General features: G+C 39.4%; 1 protein-coding gene and 1 pseudogene across 4 annotated transcripts in view; one reads left to right on the top strand and one right to left on the bottom strand.

The window, feature by feature from the left end:
• The window catches only part of C2CD5 (C2 calcium-dependent domain containing 5), a 141,297-nt gene that overhangs the window by 32,095 nt on the left and 98,267 nt on the right, over positions 1–10,935 (top strand). The gene's annotated exons all lie outside the window — the stretch shown is intronic.
• LOC102859103 lies at positions 2,077–2,277 on the bottom strand (annotated as a pseudogene).

Here is a 10,935-nt window from a genome sequence, read left to right as displayed (position 1 = left end):
GAGGTGGATTGATTCAGTGACTGGGATAATTGGGATGGGAGTGTCAGAGACAGTGCGATTGGCACAGGACAGAGCGGAGTTTAGGGCTGTTGTACATAGTGTCGCTATGAGTCGCAAGCGACTCGATGGCACATAACAACAACAACAACAACAACAACAATATACCTATTTAAAATGAAATGAACCCTTAGAAAGTTATTAAAGGTATTGTTAGCTGCCTTTGAGCTGACCCCATCACATGATGATTCTATGTACAGTGGAATGAAACACTGGCAATCATACCCTATTCCCACCATCATTTAGGGATTGGTCCATTATGTTTTACAAGTACTTCATTGTCTTATTTTGGAAGTAGATCACTAGGTCTTTCTTCTGATTCTTTCTTAGTTTAGAAGCTCTCCTGAAACCTGTACACCATCATAGGTGGCAGCACGTGAGGTGCATTGAATAGAAATTATATCAGGGTCTCCTGAATGGAAGGTAAGACTTCTACAGAGTCACCAGTGCCACACTACAAACATAAATAAATTCGTTCATAAAGTATATAAAGTAGAGAAGAACAGCTATCCCCAGCTCTGCAACTACTTTGAGAAAAGCAGAATAAATCCCTGCCTTTCATTATTTGGAGTGTCTACTGCTATCACTTCATTTCTAGAATTTAACAATGTTGTAGTTCTAGTGTGTTGCTGTTGACTCTTCCCAGATTCTTTTTATTATATATTAGGTCTAAAGGAGGCAGTAGGGGCATAGTAAATAGCTCAGGTCATTGCTAGGAATGTTCTTTTGTAATTTTTTACATCTTTTTTTAGGAATATGTTTTTAAGTTTTCTAGATAGATGGTTCCAAGCATACCAAGTGACCAAGAGAAGGTAGCATCATGAAACCAAATATTTAAAGCCTAGAAGACATGCTTGGTGAAATTCTTTAGAAAGGTTAGATCTTGAAAACTTAGGAGGAGAAAGAACAGTTCTGCTCTGAACACGACATGATAGCTCCATGAGTCAAGATCTGCTTGATGATAACTAATAATAATATAATGTGCACAGGACCCTTCTGAGTGCTGAGGGGACATCCATTTGATGTAAATATGAATAACAATTCAGATTCCCCTCCTGGGGCATCACCGTGAGAATGTTAGGGTTTGGGGGCTGTGTTTCAGCAAAAGGCAATGCAACTGCCAGATTCTAGGAACATGCTTTCCAGGGGTATATAGGAATTTCAGCTTGCGATAATGAATTAAGAGTGACAGGGCCATGTGTGACAGTTATATTTATTTCTCTGCTTGGCTAGGTTTTGATGCCCTGTTGTTTGATAAAACACTAGTCTAGACTGTGTTACTAAATAGTTAATACCAAAAATACCCCTGGAACTAGAGCATTTGTTGCCAGGTATGATTTATGGAAGATCTGTGTATTACAAAACAGAGGCATGCTCTCTAGGTTCCTTATAAGAAAGAGTGCAAGGGCTGTGTGGGGATGACTTTGCCTGACCTTTACCGACTTCACAAAAGGGAACTGTCCCTGCCAACAGCATCAGTAGCACAAAAGCAGTTCCCATTATTTCAGACATGTCCCCCATACTCTTGCACCTCTTTCTTCTTAGCATAATCAATCTTACTCCTTTACTGGGTCCAGAATCTGATGGGATAGTTCACAGGCTACACAGAATCATATTGGGGAAGTTAAAAGGTTACAATTCAGATTAATAGAAGAATTCGGTTAGGACGATTTCCAGAATGAGCTCGCAGGCACCTCAGTGTTTTTTTGTTTTTTAAAGAATGGACAAATGAACATTTTCCTTTTGTTGTTGGTAAAAATACAGTTTCACAAGTAACACTGATTTTTCTCAAATAATAAAAAATAGTTTTTAAAAACCCTGTAAACTTAGAAGAAAACAAGTCTCTTTAAAAAAACATTGCGATGTTTCTGATTAGAGTAACCAGTGAAGTGGAACTCAGATTTATCCAGTTTTAGAAACAGATTGCTTCTTGTCCAGTTCTATACGGCTCCAAATAAGCCCTTTCAGCTTAAAACTGGTAGCGAGACTGGCAAACAGTGTAGTTGAACCAGAGGTTACTCACTCCCCAGGAGGCTGCATCTGTTTACAGAACTCATCACACTGCCGCTGCTCAAGTTCTGTCAGGACTCAGTTAAGGGCATAGATCTCCTCTCTTTGTCTTTATTTCAGCTCCTGCTGAGCTGATTTCTGCATGGCTGTTTCAGTTCTGCTGACAGGTTCCTTAACTTTGGGTTTTTCTTTACATACTGGTGGGTCCATGGCCTGGCTTCTCAATACTTCAATCAGCCCTAATCTGGATGGGAAAGAAAGGGCGGAGTTTACATCCTCTTCAGGTACTAGTACCTCACTTCTGAGCCTCCTGGCTAGAGTTAAAAAATTCTCAGTCCTGCCAGTATTGGCTTTCCCTCCTTCCTCCAGTTGTCCATCAAACTTGGGCAAAGGCTGTTAGCTTAGCTCTGGGTCTGCCTGTAGGTTAACAATTCCAAGGTCAGCCAAATCTCATGTAGGCTCTCTGGTTCTCTGCTTCAGCAACAACCACTGTTGTCTTAGGTATGTATAGCTGGAGCAAGAATTTCTGGGCCTCAAGGAAGATCTCCTAATTCTGCTGCTGGGTCTTCTCAATTCAATGTGAGAATACCCTTATGGATAGGCCAACACTTCCTATTCACCTATTCCCATTCATCAGCATGACAAAGTCAAGTTCAGTGGCAAGGAAAATCATATTGAAAGATAAACTGCACAGTCCTCAATAGCTGATTTTTAAAAAGAAGGTACCCAAGCTTTTAAGGCTTCTCTGTGTTGACTCCAGCATTCAAGTTTTTGGTCAGTAGCTAAATGCTAATCATTTGTACCATCCAGCTCTTGGTTCTTTTCCATCCATTTGAAGCTGTGTTGTCTCCAACCTATAAGCAGACACGTTACCAGAACCCTCTTGTTTTTGCTGTTTTGTGCTGGTAAGTAGACTACATCTCATAGCGACCCTATAAACAACAGCTCTAGACCTTCCCCAAGCCTGTGCCATCTTCATTTCCAACACATGTGAGCTCATTGTTATAATCACTGTGTCAGTCATCTTGTTGAGGGTCTGTCTTAGCTGACCTTACCTTACATTAAGATGTAGACCTACCAAGCATGAAATCCTTCTTCAGGGACTGACTCATCCTTAAAACGTGTCTAGAGTATGTGAGACCGAGTTTCACCACCCTTGTCTCCAAGGATCACCTTGGTTTTACTATCTCCAGGACAAGACTTGTAGGAAGCCATCCTGAGTAGATTTTAACTCTGCCACTGATAATACTTTTTGACATGCAGCTGCCACCCCTGTCCATCTCTGGGACTATGCCTACCCCTTAAATCAGCACCTGTAAATCAACACCTTGGGGCATGCCCCTCCCTCTCTTTTGTAAACTGATAACCTAGGGCTGGGTTCCCTGGCATCCCGGTCTACTCTGCTGCCTATTTATAGCCGAATTCATTGAATAAATTTGGGCTTGATCAGGAATCTTTGTGTTGCCCCAATCTCTCATGTCCCTGCTCCTCTTTTAATCCGCACAGGTTCCACTCTAGAACACGTATGAACCCGCAGGTCGGTTTCAGCCGGCGGTTACAAAGACTTATTTGTCTTCTTGGTAGTCCATAAGATTCCAGCACAACAACTCAAAGGCATCAATTCTTCTGTCATCCTTAGACATTGTCTAACTTTCAGGTGCATAGGAAGTAATTGAAAAGACTCTGGCTTTGAATCAGGTGCACCTTAGTCTTTAGACTTACGTCATTGTTCTTTATCACTCTGGAGAGTTCTTTGACATTCCAGATCTTTCTAATGCAGTTCATCTTTTGATTTCTCGGCTGCTGATACCAAGAGGATTGATTTTGGGTCCAAGTAAGTAATTGTCCATTGACAATTTCAGTCTTTTTTCTCATCTGTCATAATGGTGTCTACTGACTGCCTGGTGAGGAATTTTGTTTTCTTGATGTTGAGATGTAATTCATATTGAAGACTGTGGTCCTTGATCTTCTGTAGCAAGTACTTCGAGTCTTCCTTCTGTTGAACAAGGTTGTGTCATTGTCATAGAACACATTATTTATGCATCTTCCAAGTTTGATGCCACATTTTCTTCATAAAATCTGGCTTCTTCAGAGGGGTCAGTTCAGCATACCTAATCTATGGCTTTCTATTCGACTTCAAGAATCACCAGCCTGTCACCTGATTCACAAAATTTGAACTTGTCAGCCATCTGTAATCACAGGAGCCAACTCCTTAAATAATGATATCTTTTTCTATGTATAGTAGGTGTTTTTGTGTTACACATACACATATATACATACACGTACACACACAAACACAATTGACCCTTGATCAACTGAAGAGTGAAAGTCACTGACTTCCTGTGCAGTTGATAATTTGCATATAATTTACAAAATTGAACAACATATATTTAAACTGCATGGGTATACTTAAAGGTGATTTTTGTTTGTTTCCATTGCTACTATGTTGAGCTCAGATGTTGGGAATAGCTACTTAAAATGCCATGTGATTCTAATCTCCTGGTAAGCAGTTAGTCTTTTCAATCACAAGGAATTTTAAATAGATACTAGCAACATTTGAGCTGACTGAAATGGCAGCAGGGGAAAATCTACTTTTAAGTGAACCCCAGAATTCCCACTTATGCTATTAAGGGTCAGCTACATATATAACATACAATTTGCTGTGAGTTGCCGTCTAGCCAGCTCAGACTCACGGCTGCTTTGGGTGTAACAGGGAAATATATTTCATTTTCCTGCAGATTCATGATCATTGATATTTGTGTGCACTTTGTAGCTATTTTATGTATATTACTGATTCTGTTTTCTGGAGAATGCTAAGACATAGTAAAAACTCTTCTTTCTTTTTTTTTTAAATTTTTGTGTGAGTGTACCGTCAAATCAGATTTAACTGGTACAGGAGGAGATTGTTCTTCCTTTTCCCGGCAGAGCATCTGGTGGATTCGAACCGTGTGCCTGTGGGATTGTAGTTGCAGCTCCTTGCCACTAGGCCACCAGAGCTCCCCAGAACTCTTCTTTCTTAAACATAGATCAACTAACTGCCATGACACAACCCTCCCTCTCTCACTGTCACAGAGGAGTCTAGAACCCAGAGAGCTGAGACACTATCCTCCCATCATATCTTCTGTAGGCCACTCAGTTGTGATGCAGGGTTGCCTGTGGGGCAGTGTTATATGGAGGGGTTAGTCCTTGGAAAAAGACATAATGCTGGAGAAAGATGACAAAAGAGATGACGGCCCTTAACTAGATGAAGTGACACAGTGACCACAACAGTGGACTTGAGCATCGCAGAGGTTGTGAGGATGATGCAACAGAGGGTACAGTTTTGATCTGTTATTTATAGGGTCACTGTGAGTCTAAGTCAACTTGATGGCACTTTACAACAGCATTAACATCATAATGTTGCCTGTTGGTCTTGTTAGAATATTTGTTAACATAAGAAACATACACAAAAGTCAGTGCTGTTGTATGCTAACTGTTGTGTTGAGTGCCTTTGAGTCAGACCAGCTCATAGCAAACCCTCCAGTGGGTTTTCAGTGGCATTAAAAGGCACAGGAGGAGATTGCCCAGTCTTCTCCCTTGGAACAGTTGGTGAATTAGAGTCTTGTGCCAATAAAACAAGGTAGATGGCATTTTCTGCTCTAGCCAACATCCATCTGACATTGGCTTTAATGTCCTTTGTGCCTCTTCTAAGCCCAGCTTGTGGTAGTTCTCTGTTGTTTTTGGATAATCTTCAACAGGATTTTGCTTGCATGTGATATTAGTTGTATTGTTTGGTAATTAATATCCACACTCAATTTGATCACCTTTTATTTGAATGGGAATAAATATCTCTTTCAATCATTTGGCCAAGTAGCTGTCCTACAGATTGCTAGGCATGGCCAGGTATGCACATCAAGAGCAGCCGCTGCATGCCCATATTATTTCCCTCAACTATTTAGGGTAGATTTACATGTGTCTACTTACAAATTATTGTTACTACTGTTGTTGCAGGATTACATATGTTACCACTTTTATCATAGTTGTCCTTTATTCTTGCATACTACTCATTGTCTTCCTTTAACTTGGTCGTCTTGTACTGACTTCACCCGTGTTGTATATGGTCCTTTTCCTTCATTGAATGAGTACATGTATACTATCTAGTTTGTGATTTTTCTCTCTCTCCTCTTCTGAACCTTGTTTCATCTATGCATATATAAATGTATTCTTTTAATATTGATCTCATACAGTCTGTAGCTTTGACTTCTGCAGCAAGTGTTTTAAGTCTTCTTCACTTTCTGTAAGCAAGGTTGCATTGATGAGTTTTCCTCCAGTCTTGATGCCCCTTCTTCATATTGTTCAGCTTCTTGAATGATTTATTTACCATTTAGATTGAATAAGTATAGAGGAAAGGACACAGACTAATGCACACCTTTTCAAATTTTCAGCCATGCAATGTTCTCTTGTTTTGTTCAGACAGCTGCTTCTGTTCTTTGTGTAGATTTCACATAAGTATAATTAAGTGTTCTGGGATCCCCTTTTTTCTTACTGTTAACCATAATTTATTGTGATCCACACTGAGATGTGCCTTTGCACGTGAATCACCTTTGCCTTTGCATTGTCTTTGCTATGAATAAGGATTACAGATTCAGTTCCTTTAAATGAAGATATTGGTGAAGAGTATTGAATATTCTGTACACTGCCAAATGACCAAACAAATCTGTTTTGAAGGAAGTATAACCAGAGTGTTTCTCAGAGACAAGGATTGTGAAACTTTTTTTTTCTTTTTTTTTTCTTTTTTCTATAATTATATTTTATTAATTTTCATAAACATTTACAGAGATTTTGGGCTTCCGGATTGTGAAACTTTATATCACTTATGTAGGGCATATTTTCAGAGGAACCAGTCCTTGGAGAGAATAGTTCTTGGAGAGAGATCATGCTGAGCAAGGTAGAGACTCAGCCAAAGAGAGGAAGACCCTTCAAACAATGGATTGACACAATTCCGCCTGCATTGGACTTGAGCATGAGAAAGATCATGAGCGTGGCTCAAGATAGAGCAGGATTCACCTCTGTTCCTTTTAGGGTCACTGTGTATCATAGTCAACTTGAGGGCACCTAACAAGAAGTCATATAGTAGTTGGCCTTTTGTGATTAGTTATTTTACTCAGCTTAATGTCATCCAGTTTCCTCCTTGTTGTAAGAAGTTAAACTCTTTTCCTAGTTTATAGACTTTGGTACTTTTTTGAACATCAACTGTCCATGGGTGGATGGATACATTTCTGGACTCAGAATTCTATCCCACTGAACTTTGTAATTATTATTGTACAAGAATCAGGCTGTTTTGACTTCTGTGGCAGTATAACAAGTTCTGAGATTACAAAATGTGAAGCTTCCTACCCAGACCTGTTTATTTTCCATATGAAATGATTCTGTCTTGTTAAATGTTGAAATTTAGATCAATATTGCAGTTTACCTTTATATGTTTTTGAGTAGTATTGACGTTTTCCCTTTGTTAAGTCCTTTTATTCGTGAGTATGGTAAGCTTTTCCATTTATGTAGATATTTTGGTTTCTTGCAGTGATGTTTTGTAGTTCGTAAAACTCTTTACATTCTTATTCAGAGTCATTCTAAGCATTTTATCTTTTACGGAGGCTATTATAAATGGTATTATTCCACTCATTTCCTTTTCAGTGTTTTCTTTTTTAACATAGAAGAATCTACCCAATTTTCATTTGTTGATCTTACATTCTGCTACTTTGCTGAGTGTATTATTTCATGTAGCTTTATTGTTGACTTTCAGAATTTTCTGTTGATAAGGTAATGCCATCTGCAAATAGAGGTAGTTTAAATTTCACCTTAACCCATTTAGATACTGGTTATGTGTTAAGTCCTCCCCCGTACACCTTTAGCTAGGACTTCCTATTGGAAGCATTGGATAAGAGGTTTGTTAGAAGGTGGGAGTGCACAGTTGCTACTACTTGTTAGGTATATGGTGGGAGTTTGGGATGATGGGCAACTCCCTACTAACTTGCACTTGCTGGAGAGACTTGAGCTCTTGCTTGTCCCTTTGTTCTTCACTTTCACTCCCTGGCAGTTATGTACTCCTTGCCTGTACTTTCTCTTCTGGCACAGATGGCTCTGTATCTTTTGCTGCCTCTAGATGACTTCCTTATTATTAGGTCTACACTACTTATCCCCCCCACTCCCCCAGAGGTGTCCCATTCCTGTCCCATTCTGTCTGGGGCTGTTTGTGTTTAATCTCTGCTAACAGCTGTGCTCTGTTTACTTTTCCTGAGTTCCACACTCTGGGCCCATGTTTTCTGTGCTCCTTAACCAGTAGCAGCAGTTCTCTGTAACAGCAAGCAGGTCATGTCCATCTGCAAATCTATTTTCCTATTCTTGTAGTCTGCTTTTCCTTTCACTTGGTGCTGTTTCCTTCGTTCTTTGGTTGTTGTTCTGGGATTCCAAGCCATATTTTTGTGCTCTTAGCTCCCTGGGCCTTTGTTGTCGTGGGATCATGCTAGTGTGAGTATCTATGGCAGATACTGATTGGAACCAGTGACTACTGTGGTTTTTTTTTTTTACATTTGGAATAGTTTTATAATTTCTCATTATGTAGATATACATAGTTGACTCTGACTACTGTGTTTTAAGAGGAGCTCTCTGATCACAATATGATTCTCTTGGGCCAAGCAGCAGCTGCTTGTGCCAGCTTCCATCTTGCCTGCTCTTTCCTTCCTTTTGACATGCTATTTGTAATTTTACAAATCAGCTCTTGAATAATGGCTCATTCCTAATACTGCCCCCCGTACTTCATCTTGTCACAAGAGGAAATAGATATCAGAAGTTTATGGTTCGTTTGTAATCATGTAGTAGAAGGAAATTGTGCTTATGAAGTGACATAGTGCAGAGTGCTGAACCAGCAAGTAGGAAATCTGGATTTAAGTTTTCCTTCTGTAGCATATATTTGTAGTTAGATTGTAGGCATATTGCCTGTATCTCGCTTTCTGCATAAATGTTACCTTTTCTCGAATATTAACCAGCTAGTTGTAATTTCTTCTTTCTTCCCGTGTCCTGACATTTGTATTTTGGCTAGTTTTCATTCTTGTTTATTGAAAAAACTTTCGACGCTTCAATTTTTTATTTCTAGGTGTATGAATGTATATGCATGTACATACACACAAAAACCAAAACACGAGGAAATAAATAGGAATCTATTTCTATTTAATAAAGATATGTTATAATTTATAGTTAATGATATTTGCTTATAAATAAATAAAGGAGTCCTGATAGCACAGCATTTAAGCTCTTAGCTATTAACTGAAAAGTTGACTGTTTAAATCTCCCCAAAAGCTACAATGGGAGGAATACCTCATTGTCTGCTCCTATAAAAATAACTGCCTGCCTGGATTTCTTTATTTCTCCCTCTATGGGGCCTTAGAACGGATTGTGCGCTGAGGCCTTGGGGCTCCACTTTTATCTGGAATGTGGTGGATGATTTCAGGACCTTGGTGCCCTTCTTCTCTGCCTGCTGGGATTTCCTAATTTTTCCCCTCTATTGGATGATCATATGATATATTACTCTGGAGATGAAAAGGTGAGGGAAAAAAGAGTTGCTTTCATAGTTAAGAAAGCCATTGCTAGATCCATCTCGAAGTACAATATTGTGAGTGACAGGATAATATACATACACGTACAAGGAAGGCCAGTGAATACCACTATCATTCAGATATATGCACCAACAGCCAGAGCCAAGGAAGAAGAAATAGAAGATTTTTACCAGCTTTTACAGTTGGAGATCGATCGAACATGCAATCAAGATGCATTGATAATAATGGGTGACCGGAATGCAAAAGTTGGGAATAGAGAAGAAGATTCAGTAGTTGGAAAACATGGACTCGGTGACAGAAATGGAGCTGGAGAGAGAATGATCGAATTTTGCACAATCAATGACTAATTCATTGCAAATACTTTTTTTTTCATTCCTTTTTTTTTGTTTATATGGAACGCTTCACAAATTTGCATGTCATCCTTGTGCAGGGGCCACTCTGTATCGTTCCAATTTTAGTATATGTGCTGCCGAAGCCAGCACGCAAATACGTTTTTTAAGAGACATAAACAGGTTATATTCATGAATTTCACCTGCTGGTATGCATAGGAATCGGATTGATTACATCTGCGGAAAGAACTGCTGGAGAAGCTCAATATCAGCTGTGAAAACTAGGCCAGGAGCTGATTGTGGAACAGACCACCAACTACTCATATGCAAATTCAAGCTGAAGCTGAGAAAAATTGAACTAAGTCTACGGGAACCAAAATTTGACTCTGAGTCTATCCCACCTGAATTTCGGAACCAGCTCAGGAACAGGTTTGAGGCCTTGAACACTAATGAGTGAAGACCAGATGAGTTGTGGGAGGATATCAAGGGTATTATCCAGGACGAGTGCAAACAGTCATTGCAAAGACAGAAGAGGAAGAGAAGACCAAAATGGATGTCAGAAGAGACTCTGAAAATTGTACTGGAGCACAGAGAAGCCAAAGTAGAGGGAAGAATTCAAGATACTAAAGAGTTGAATAGAAGATTTCAAAAGGCAGCACGGGACAACAGAGTAAAATATTACAGTGAAATGTGTAAGGAGTTGGAGTCAAAAAATCAAAAGGGACAAACTTGCTCAGCATTTTTTGATATTATTTTTTAAATAATTTTAATGAACATTTACAGAGAATTTGGATTTCCATTCATTCATTGCTGCACTTCTCTCCCCACCCAGCCCTCTACCCCCACCCCCCTGCTCAGCATTTCTTAAGCTCAAGGAACTGAAGAACAAATTCAAACCTCAAGTTGCTATAATCAAGGATGCTTTAGGCAGAATATTAAATGATCCAGGA

This window comes from Elephantulus edwardii, unplaced genomic scaffold (genome assembly GCF_000299155.1).
Source record: "Elephantulus edwardii isolate Elephantulus edwardi_28Jun2011 unplaced genomic scaffold, EleEdw1.0 scaffold00206, whole genome shotgun sequence".
Taxonomy (NCBI): Eukaryota; Metazoa; Chordata; class Mammalia; order Macroscelidea; family Macroscelididae; genus Elephantulus; species Elephantulus edwardii.
Note: the sequence above shows the minus strand (reverse complement) of the source record. Positions and strands in the feature narration are given on the sequence as shown.